Genomic DNA, 11,134 nt, shown 5'->3' on the forward strand with positions numbered 1-11,134 from the left:
AACCTCTTAGACTTACATTCCTTAATAGCAGTACTACCACTTTATACATATATATTATTTTAAGTATTTTTATTTTTAAGTTTTTCACATCTCCTTTATATCCCTCCCCTTCTCTCACTGTATTCACATTCTTCTCTGAATAGTTTGTCTTCGAAACTGCATAATATTTTTAATTTTTACTTTTCTATTTTATCTGGTATTTTTTGTTCCCTTTCTCTGTCTTCTTTTTCTCTTTCTGCTTTCATCCTATCCAAACTATTTCCTGTTTTGAGATTAGGACTTAGTTAACTCTCCCTGTGCTTTCCCACATCACTCTATTCCTATTTTTTACCTACATCTTTCCTAAACCTAATAATTTCTGCTTTACCAAATTCTTTGTGGTTCTTAGCGTATTAATATATAGTTGTTTGATGTTGAATAGATGTATCTGTTGAACTAGATTGTATCTGCAGACTATTGACTGTGCAAATACAGACGTTGGTTGATGCTTGCCTTAAGAAAGTGTTCTAGTAGGAAATTGGTGTTATTTTCATCCCAAATAGGCAGAGTAACCCAGAAAAACACAAGAAAAATGGCAAATTCGGGTATCTCAACTCCCACTCATGATAATCAGGGACAGAACAGGTAATGAATAATCCAGAAGAGAGTTCCCAAACAGATCTACAAACACTGCTGGCAAACATGATAAACGGAAAGATTGAAAACATGCAAAGGACTCTGTATGAGTTTGATAGGGAGGGACAGGAGGCAAACAAATGTCAATGGAGGCAAACAAAAGGTCAATGCAAGAAAAGATTGACAACCCACAAAGGACTCTGTATGAGCGTGATAGGGAGAGAGAGGGGGCAATCCAAAGTTTTATACAGGAAAATCATGAGCGTGAGGGAGTTACTCAAAAACTGATACAGGATTTGCGTGAGCAGCTTGAGAATACTCAAAGAGAAAGGCAGGAATGGCCTGAACAGGCTGAGAACACTCAAAGAAAACTACAGGAATGGCATAAATGGGAGGAAGCTAAGCAAAGAGTAATACAGGAATTGAGAGAGCAGGATGAGAATACACAAAGATCACTAAAGGCATTCATGGGATCCATTAACAAAGAACTGAGGGAAGTCAGGGAGACCACAAAAGGAATGCTGAATCGAACCCAACAGAGGAATGAGAGTCCAAGGAAACGATAACCAATCAACTAAGGGATTTGAGAATAAACACTGAACACCAAATTAAGGAAGTAAAGAAGTTCATACAAGATCTAAAACAAAGCTTCAACAAAGGATTTGAAGCCAAAAAGCTGACCAACTAGAAGGAAAAGAAATAAAAAACAAAGTAGGAAGTCTTGACAGCAGGTTAAACCATGCAGAAGGTTGAATCTTGGGGATTGAAGACAGCCTGGATATTATAGAGAAAGAAAATACAACCATCCAAGACAAGTCCAAGAAATATGATAGATCTATCCAACACATGGAAGACACCATCAGAAGGCCTAATCTAAGGATAATGGGTGTAGAGGAGCACCTAGAAACGGAAGTTAATGGTTGGGAAATTTGTGTAACAGGATCCTAGCAGAGAACTTCCCAAACATGCAAAAAGATAGGCCTATTCAGATACAAGAAGCTTTTAGAACTCCAAATAGACCAGATCAGAATAGGACATCCCACTGTCACATTATAATCCACACAGGATCAATTCAAACGAAGGAAAAGGTCCTTAACGATGTCAAGGAGAAATGATTAATTACCTATAAAGGGAAACCAAGTAGAATCACCTCAGATTTCTCAGTAGAGACAATCAAAGCAAGAAGAGCCTGGAATGATATATGCCATGCCCTAAAAACAAACAACTATCAACCAAGAATACTGTACCCAGCTAAGGCCAAATAAAAATCTCCCATAGCAAAGAATAATTGAATCAATACATCTCCGCCAAGCCAGTCCTGCAAAAGATTCTTAAAGATGTCCTACACATAGAAAACCAAAAAGAGCACAATAAAGGCCAATAAACAGCACCCAAATTGAGAATCCAAGAACCATAGGAAAAACCCAGTTTTCGCATCCTGCAAGAAGGTGGAAAACATGGCAGGAACTCGCAAATACCTCTCAGTCCTTTCTCTCAACATTAACGGACTTAACTCTCCAATTAAGGGACATAGACTGTCTCGTTGGATTAAAAAACAAGATCCTTCTATGACCTGCCTTCAGGAATCACGTCTTGCCCGTAAAAACAAACACATTTTCAATATTAAATGCAGGAACAAAATCTACCAAGCAAACGACCCCCATAAATAGGCAGGAGTTGCAATCCTAATATCAGATAAAATAGACTTCAAATTAAAATTTGTGAGAAGAGATAAAGAATGTCGCTACATACTAATTAAGGGATTTTTTTCCTTCAGGAGGATATTACAATTCTAAATATCTATTCTCCAAACAACGGAGCACCCAAATTTATCCAAGAAACACTACTTTCCCTCAAATCCCAGATAGATCCAAAGACATTAATTGTTGGGGATTTTAACACACCACTCTCCCCAATAGATAGATCAACTCGGCAAAAACTCAACAAAGAAACCACAGATCTAAATAACTGCATAGATCAACTAGATTTAACAGACATCTACCGAATATTTCACTCAGCATCATAAGAATACACGTTTTTCTCAGCAGCACATGGAACATTTTCTAAAATAGACCACATTTTAGGCCACAAAGCAAACTTGTCCAAATTCAGAAACATTGAAGTTATCCCTTGCATTCTCTCTGACCACAAGGGAATAAAATTAGAACTCAACACCAAAAGCCACCAAAGAAAGTCTGGTCACACATGGAGGCTGAACAACACACGGCTGAATCACGAGTGGGTCAAGGAAGAGATTAGAAAAGAAATTCAAATGTTCATGCTATTCAACAAAAATGAGCACACATATTACCAGGTCCTCTGGGACACAGCTAAGGCAGTACTCAGAGGCAAGTTTATAGCTCTGAGTTCCTACATCAACAAATTGGAGAGATCTGAAAACAACAATTTAATGAGACATCAGAACCTCCTTGAAAAAGAGCAGCAAGATAAACCCCAATCCAGTAGACAGAAAGAAATAATTAAAATTAAATCAGAATTAAATGAATTAGAATCCAAAAAAACTATAGAAAGAATCAACAAAACTAAGAGTTGGTTCTTCGAAAAACTTAACAAAATTGACAGACTTTTATCAAATCTTATCAGTAAAAGAAGACAACAGATCTAAATAAATAAACTCAGAGATTAGAATGGAAACATCACCACAAAAACAACCAAGATTCAGAAAATACTTCTCAAATCTTTATGATAATAAGTTTGGGAACTTGGCATTAATGGACATTTTCCTAGCAAATATTGACTTGCCAAAACTAAACCAAGATGAGTTAAACCATCTTAACAGGCTCCTATCAAGCATTGAAATAGAAACAGCAATAAGAGACCTCCCAAGTAAAAAAAAGTCCAGTACCAGATGGTTTTACAGTGGAATTCTACAAGGCCTTCAAAGCAGAGCTCACACCAATACTCCTCCAATTCTTCAATAAAATTGAAAGAGAAAGTTCACTACCGAACACATTCTATGAAGCAATCATAACCCTCATCCCCAAACCAGGCAAGGACTCATCAAAGAAAGAGTACTATACACCCATATCTTTGATGAACACTGTTGCAAATTTTCTCAACAAAATTTTGGCCAATTGACTTCAACAATCCACGCAAAAAATCATACACATGTTCAGACAGGATTCATTTCAGGGATGCAAAGCTGGTTCAATATATGCAAATCAATTAATATTATTCATCACATCAAAAGGAGCAAAGATAAGAACCACATGGTTATCTCAGTAGATTCAGAAAAAGCATCGACAAGATCCAACATCACTTTAAGATGAAGGTTTTGGAAAAATTGGGAATCCATGGAACATTCCTCAATACAATAAAGGCTGTATATGACGAAGCTACAGCCAGCATAATCCTTAATGGTGAAAAACTGAAGCCATTTCCTCTTAACTCAGGAACAAGACAAGGATGTCCACTCTCTCTACTTCTCTTCAACCTATTATTAGAATGCCTAGCTACAGCAATAAGGAAAGATGCAGACATAAAGGGGATCCAAATAGGGAAAGAAGAAATAAACCTCTCCCTCTTTGCAGATGATATGATCTTGTATTTAAAGAATCCTACAGACTCCATTCCCAATTTACTCAACCTGATTCAAAACGTTGGCAAAGTAGCAGGATATAAAATTCACCCCAAGAAACAATGGCTTTTCTGTATGCCAACAATGAGAAAAGTGGGGCTGAAATTACGAAAGCAACTCCATTTGTAATAGCCCCACAAAAAATAAAACACCTAGGAATTAACTTAACCAAAGAAGTGAAGGACCTCTATGATGAAAACTTTAAAAACTTGAAAAAGGAAATCAAAACAGAACTTAGAAAATGGCAAAAACTCCCATGCTCCTGGATTGGAAAGATTAACATCGTGAAAATGGCAATAATTCCCAAGGCTATCTACAAATTCAATGCGATAGCTATCAAAATTCCAACCTCATTCCACAAGGAAATAGAAGAGGCAATCCAAAAATCCATATGGAACAATAAAAGACCCCGAATAGCAAAAACGCTCCTCAACGGAAAAAACACTGCTTGAGGAATATCAATACCAAATATCAAACTCTACTATAAAGCCATAGTAATAAAAACAGCTTAGTACTGGCACAAGAACAGACCTCAGGACCAATGGAATAGAATTGAAATCCCAGAAATGAACCTACAGACCTATAGCCATCTAATCTTTCAAAAGGGAGCTAAAAAATTAGAATGGATGAAAGACAGCCTCTTCACTAAATGGTGCTTTCAAAATTGGTTAACTACTTGTAGAAAACTAAAGCTAGATCCTTATCTATCACCCTGTACCAGAATCAACTCCAAATGGATCAAAGACCTCAGAGTCAAAGCAGATACTCTGAAAACATTACAGGATGGAATATGAGAAACCCTAGGTCTTTTTGGCGTAGGCCAACATTTTCTTAATAGAGACCCAGAAACACAAGAAATCAAAGAAAGATTGAGAAAATGGGATTGCATGAAGTTGCAGAGCTTCTGCATGGCAGAGGACATAGCTAGGAAGATCAATAGAAAGCCTACGGATTGGGAGAAGATCTTCATTAGCTATACAACGGACAAGGGTCTCCTATCTAAAATATACTTGGAACTCAAAAAATTAAATCCCTCAACAACAAATCCTCAAAGAAACAACTGCCCAATAAATAAGTGGGCTAAAGACTTAAAGAGAAACTTCTCTGAAGAAGCAAGATGGATAGCCAATAGACAAATGAAGAAATGCTCAACCTCCCTAGCCATAAAAGAAATGCAAATCAAAACAACATTGAGATACCACCTCACCCCAGTTAGAATGGCAAAAATCAAGAACTCTAATAACAACAGATGCTGGAGGGGTGTGGACAGTAGGGAACCATACTTCATTGTTTGTGGGAGTTTAAACTTGTTCAACCACTTTGGAAAGCAGTATGGAGGTTCCTCAAAAGACTCCACATAGAGCTCCCCTATGACCCAGCAATCCCACTTTTGGGCATTTACCCAAATGTTTACAAACAAGACCACACTAAAGCTGCCAGTACAACTATGTTTATTGCAGCCTTATTTACCATAGCTAAGATATGGAACCCACCCAGATGCCCCTCAGTAGATGAATGGATCAAGAAAATGTGGTAATTATACACAATGGAATGCTATGCCTCCATCAGAAAGAATGACATTACCTCATTTGTTAAGAAATGGAAAGACTTGGAAAAGATTATATTAAGTGAAGTAATCCAAGCCCAAAGAAACATAGTTTCCCATAGTCCCTTGGTTTCCCTTATTTGGAATATCTAGTATATGTATGAGTCAAGCAGAAAAGGTCAGATCAGGTGAAGTTAGGAAAATGAACCCTAAGATATGTATTTAAATTTTTTTCTTTCATGCATTTTTTTCTAACGTATTTATAAGATTATTTCTTTGTTTCTTTGTATGTCCCTCCCCCATAGTATAACCCCTGCTTTCACTATTTTTGATGTAGGTATAATTTGTGTAGGAGGAGGGGAAAAACTAGTCATTTAAATAAGGATACAAGTGGACCCGTTGCCACAATGATAAGTACATGTTTTCACGTTGAAAATGAACTTTACAACTTTGGTGGGGGTGGGGGGAAGATTCGGTGGGGGGAATAGGGGAGGCTGGGAAGGGATGGGAAAGGTAAACAAAGGAGGAGGCTACAATGATAAGAAATGTACTCACTATCTTGCCCATGTAATTGTAACCCCTCAGTACAGTATTTTCACAATAAAAAACAAAAACAAAAAAAACAAAAACAAAAAATACAAGGTATTTAAGTAGTCATGCAAAGGACTTCTATTTTACTACTGCATTATACATTTTTTTCAAATGTTGTGTACCAATAAATAATGGATGTATTAGAAAGCTCTTAAAGCTCATATTGTGAATAGTAACTTCTCTTACACTATATCATTGTATTTCTCAAATCATTTACGTAGAAGGCATTGTTTCCTATTTTCTTATTCCTAGAATAAGCTTCACATGAAGACACCACTGGTCCTAATTTTCAGTCTATGCATTTGAATACAAAGGAATGTCTTTCCTCTACTCTCTATCAATTACCTTCTCTCCAGTTAGAATAATTTAAAATAGTAAAAATGAAAAACGAGAAAATAAATCATGGTGAAAAAACATGCAGGAAATTCACCAGATTTTTCTGACCAATTCAACCAATGTGAACTATTGGGGAAATACATGGACACCTCATTCCCACTGGTACTCAAAGTCTCTGGTTAGGCAATTCTGATGAAGATAATCAACTAGATGAAAACATGAGGAATGGTATCAATTGCAAGAAAATAATGGAGAAGAATGCAAGCAAATTTCTTCTTTGGGCTTACTGCAGTGCGGAGACTACTTTTCAAAAAGCCACGCATATGAATACCAGGGATGAGGATAAGTATACTCTTCTTCATCGGGAAGCCTAGAGTGGACATGTAAACATTGTCCATGAGTTGGGAGCTCAAGGCAGATATTCATGCAATAACTGTGAATGGCTTGGCACCCCTGCATAGTACATATATGTGGATTAATACCAGAATGTATTCTTCCTTACTTCATCATGATGCAGATACCAATCCCCAAACTAAAGGCCTCTTGACCACCTTGCATCTTGCTGCAGGGAACAGAAATAGCAAAGATATGCTGTATCTCCTTCTGTTGAATCATTTTTTCAAACCGGGTCTGAAGAATAACTTGGAAGAAACTGCATTTGATATTGCCAAAAGGATAAGTATGTATCACTACCTCTTTGAAGTTGTGGAAGGCTGTACAAATTATTCTCCTACGTAGTAATGGTTTGGTTAAGTTTCTTAAATTTCAAAAGTGCCATTCCATCCTTTGTGTCTCTACAAATATTTTCATAATAAAAAGCAACAGCAATATCTTAATTTAAAAATTCATGGATTCCATGGTATTCTTCCATGTGAATTGCCTCACTTTGATGTCAAAATGTATTCAAGAGTTGTTTGTATGCATCCATAATGATTTCTGCAGAGTTTGTCTTTTTTTTTTTTTAATTTTAACTTATCTGTTGAAATGAATAGTATAGAAACTAAAGTTATTCCTGGTGCTTGTCTGAAAAAAAGTATATCTAGGTTTGTATAAAGTCCATAATCTATTTCATTATCTTCTAGATATAATACTTTGAGGTCTACATTTTTTTTTATAATATATAGGTTCATTAATAAATGTGTCCTTTCAGATTACATTCCATATAGAAAAAGTTAAGATTCCTATCTAATTTCAAGTTTTGTAAAGGATATGCTATGTAAGGGCCTTTCTAAAGTGAAGATTTAATACACTGATGTCAAACTAACCTTTAATTCTATGAATTACATGTATTGTTACACTTGTATTTTTGTAATCAACTTTTTAATAACTGTTTTTCATTTCTTGCATTTGAAGAATGAAAAATATTTCACGAATTTTTGTATCATCCTTCTGCAAGTGCCATGTTAATCTCTGTATTGTTGTCATTTGGGTAGTATCCTCTAAATTTAAGTACTTAATGATGCAATCTTTATACAGGCATATATCCTTGGTTGCCTATTTGTAACAAAGAACCCTTATTGTTCATAAAATGCTATTGATCGTATTTCTCTAAATTTCTGTGTATAGTGGCAAAAACTTATATTGTTTGGTTGATTGCTCACATTTGCAATTTTTGTCAATGACTATGTTGTCGTTTTCATTTTTAATTTGATCATATTTTGAAGCCTTTATAGCTAAGTCCAAAGGTGATGGCTTTTCAAGTACTTACTTATCAACTGAGTTAGCTTTGTGGAGCTAATGGATTCAAAGCAAGCCTTGCTTAAGAGCTACTTCTAAACTTCTGCAGCTTAAAATTTCGCAAAGAAGTCTCACTGGCACAAATGTCTTCCTGACCCTTTACCCTTCTTCCATGTAGGAACAGACCAACGAGAATATCTTACCCTGACAGCATAGATTGTCTGACTGGAACAAAACTAATCTTAGCTACAAGGGTTCATAGAGAGATTAACAGTTCAGACTGAAATGTTCAGAATAGAAGGTATTTTATCAAAATATAATTGTTTATTATACCTATCATTTCAAAAGTAGCTAAAGTCAAGAAGATGAAAAACTTGTTCATATGCATGATTACCTAATATCCTGGTCTGTCTACCATCCAACCAGGCAGGAACTTACACTACTGACTTTCTATCACCAAATATTTCCATAGCTCCTGGAGAAGTCCATAGGTTTCTCCTCGATATTAGGCCTTAAATTATTAATGTTTTATCACAGTGTTTCCTCTTGCCTCCAGGCTTACAAATGGTAAAGTTTTAGGTCTAACTCTACCAAAAACTGAGGTAGAGATAATGTAATATTACTTTAAAACAGAGTTGCCTTTGATACCCTAATCACAACAGAACAATGCATAACAATTTCCTATATTATAAATACTTATATATTTTATATTTCTATCTGCTGATCTTAAATTTCTTGAATTACTAGAATTAATTGATAATTTGACAAATAAATTGAAATTTATTTCCATAAATAAATTGGAATATAAATAATTTGGTTTAGAATATATATTAGAATATAAAAAGTATCAAAGCAATGTCTTCGTTATAAACTTGTGATACCTTCTACGTGTTCTAGGTCTTCCGAATTCACATAGTAAAAAAAACAGTATTGTTTTCCTCTAATCTATAAGATATTTTACACTGCTGCTGTGTTTATTGTGTTAACTCGCTGGACCCAAAGTGTTTTTCTCCATGTTTCTGAAACATTCTTACTGATTATACCCAAATTTTTCTGATATGATGTGTAAAAGCTATTATTCTTCTGTAGTACCCACGGGTCTGAGGATACCAGGTCCCAGTTATCTGCATCATCAGATAACAAGGGCAAGACAAGTACAGCTAGAATACTCAATGTACACAAGTAATAAAGGAAGCGGTAAATCTGAAATAAATTTTGGAGAAAGGGTTGCTTCTGATTGATAGAAGGAGTGACTCTGATCCAGGAGCATTTGACAATTAGATGGACATATTTAATTGTAACACACTTGCACAACCTTTTGAAATTCAGTTAAAAACACAACTACAAACAAAAACACACAAAAATCAAAACCAAACAGCAATATCTATAGTGTATGTATATGACCTCACAAAATTTTAAGCAGTTAATGAAGGGCAGTCTTTAGAAAAGCAAACAAAGCTGTTCAAAGAATGCAGTTTGGTGTAGGGGAGAATTTTGAACAGATATAAATAGATTGTCAAAGGTTATAAATCATCTACATATACTGCAAATATTTTCTTCTGTGAGTGTTCTTTGTCTGAACTGGTTACTCCAATCCTCAGCCACACTTGATAGCTTGTGAAGATAGAATGGAAGCACCAAGATCAAGAACCCATTACACCACTGGAGAGAAAACAGTCCTCTATGGTTTCTCTCATCTCTCTTAACTACTCTTTTCTCATACTTTTAATAACGTCAAGTGATTTTGAATTATATCTTTCCTTCTTTTTCAGAGAATTACTGTTTGGTAATTAAATGTCAATTCACAAATTTTGATGTTTTTTTTTTTAAAGAACTTTGAATTTAAATTCCATTGCAACCTTGTTTCACACATTGAGTGTACATTTCCTGGGTAAGGACAATTCTCAAGGGAACGTAAAGGATTTACTTCAAGGTTTGTGAGGTTTGTTTGTTTAGTGTGAAAATAAGCCGTATTCACCCACATTGCTCCCTCTCAGCTAGGTCTCCATGGATTTCTTTGCATGAAAGCCCATTTTCTCAGGCAATTTTAAATTTTCTTGATAGGCTAAGTTGTTAAAAAGTTTGAACAATTAAAATTTACCTGTCATAAAATTTAAAACTCTTTTGAAATTCCTTTATCAGAATCGTGAATTCACCAATTCTAATTCTACCTTTACCATCAAAAACAGTTAACATGTGTTTTCATGATATAGTGGCCATGAAACTATTATTTTCCAGTGGCTTTGTTATGCATATATATGACCATATAAGCTGATGCTGAGCGAAATGAACTCCAAGATATGGAGAGATATTTATTTGTGGTTGTTGTTTTTGCTGTACGATGTGATTTCTATTTTCTTTGAGATATTCCCCTATGGTTTATCCTCTGCTGTGCTTGATTTTGGTACCCTGTGTATTGTGCATACATTTACATTAATTAGGGAAAGGAACAAAAACAACAAAATGGCGAGACAAAGGACAAAGGGCAAACCAATGCAATAGCAATACTCACAAGACAAAAAGTTGGAAATGTACATTACAATTTGTGAGGGATATTGGGGTGAAGGAAAAATTGTGAGAAAAATTAGAGAGGGGATAACAAGTTTGAAAATTTATGTATTCACTACCTTACAATGGCTGTAACCCCACTGCACATCATTTTCACATTAAAATTAAATTTAAAAAATAAGCTGATAAAATAAAATTTTACTGTTTTGGTATTGTAAATATTATTCTTTATGTAGTAACTTTTTAAAAATCAGTATTATTTG

The 11,134-nt window shown here is 35.1% G+C and overlaps 1 non-coding gene across 1 annotated transcript; it reads right to left on the reverse strand.

Moving 5' to 3' along the window:
• Positions 1-8,036: 8,036 nt before the first annotated feature.
• LOC122099272 lies at positions 8,037-8,138 on the reverse strand. Its single transcript, XR_006145894.1, has one exon. It is a non-coding gene; the product is annotated as a U6 spliceosomal RNA (small nuclear RNA).
• Positions 8,139-11,134: the final 2,996 nt, after the last annotated feature.

Source organism: Dipodomys spectabilis, unplaced genomic scaffold, assembly GCF_019054845.1.
Source record: "Dipodomys spectabilis isolate Male_0828 unplaced genomic scaffold, ASM1905484v1 ptg000507l, whole genome shotgun sequence".
Lineage (NCBI taxonomy): Eukaryota > Metazoa > Chordata > Mammalia > Rodentia > Heteromyidae > Dipodomys > Dipodomys spectabilis.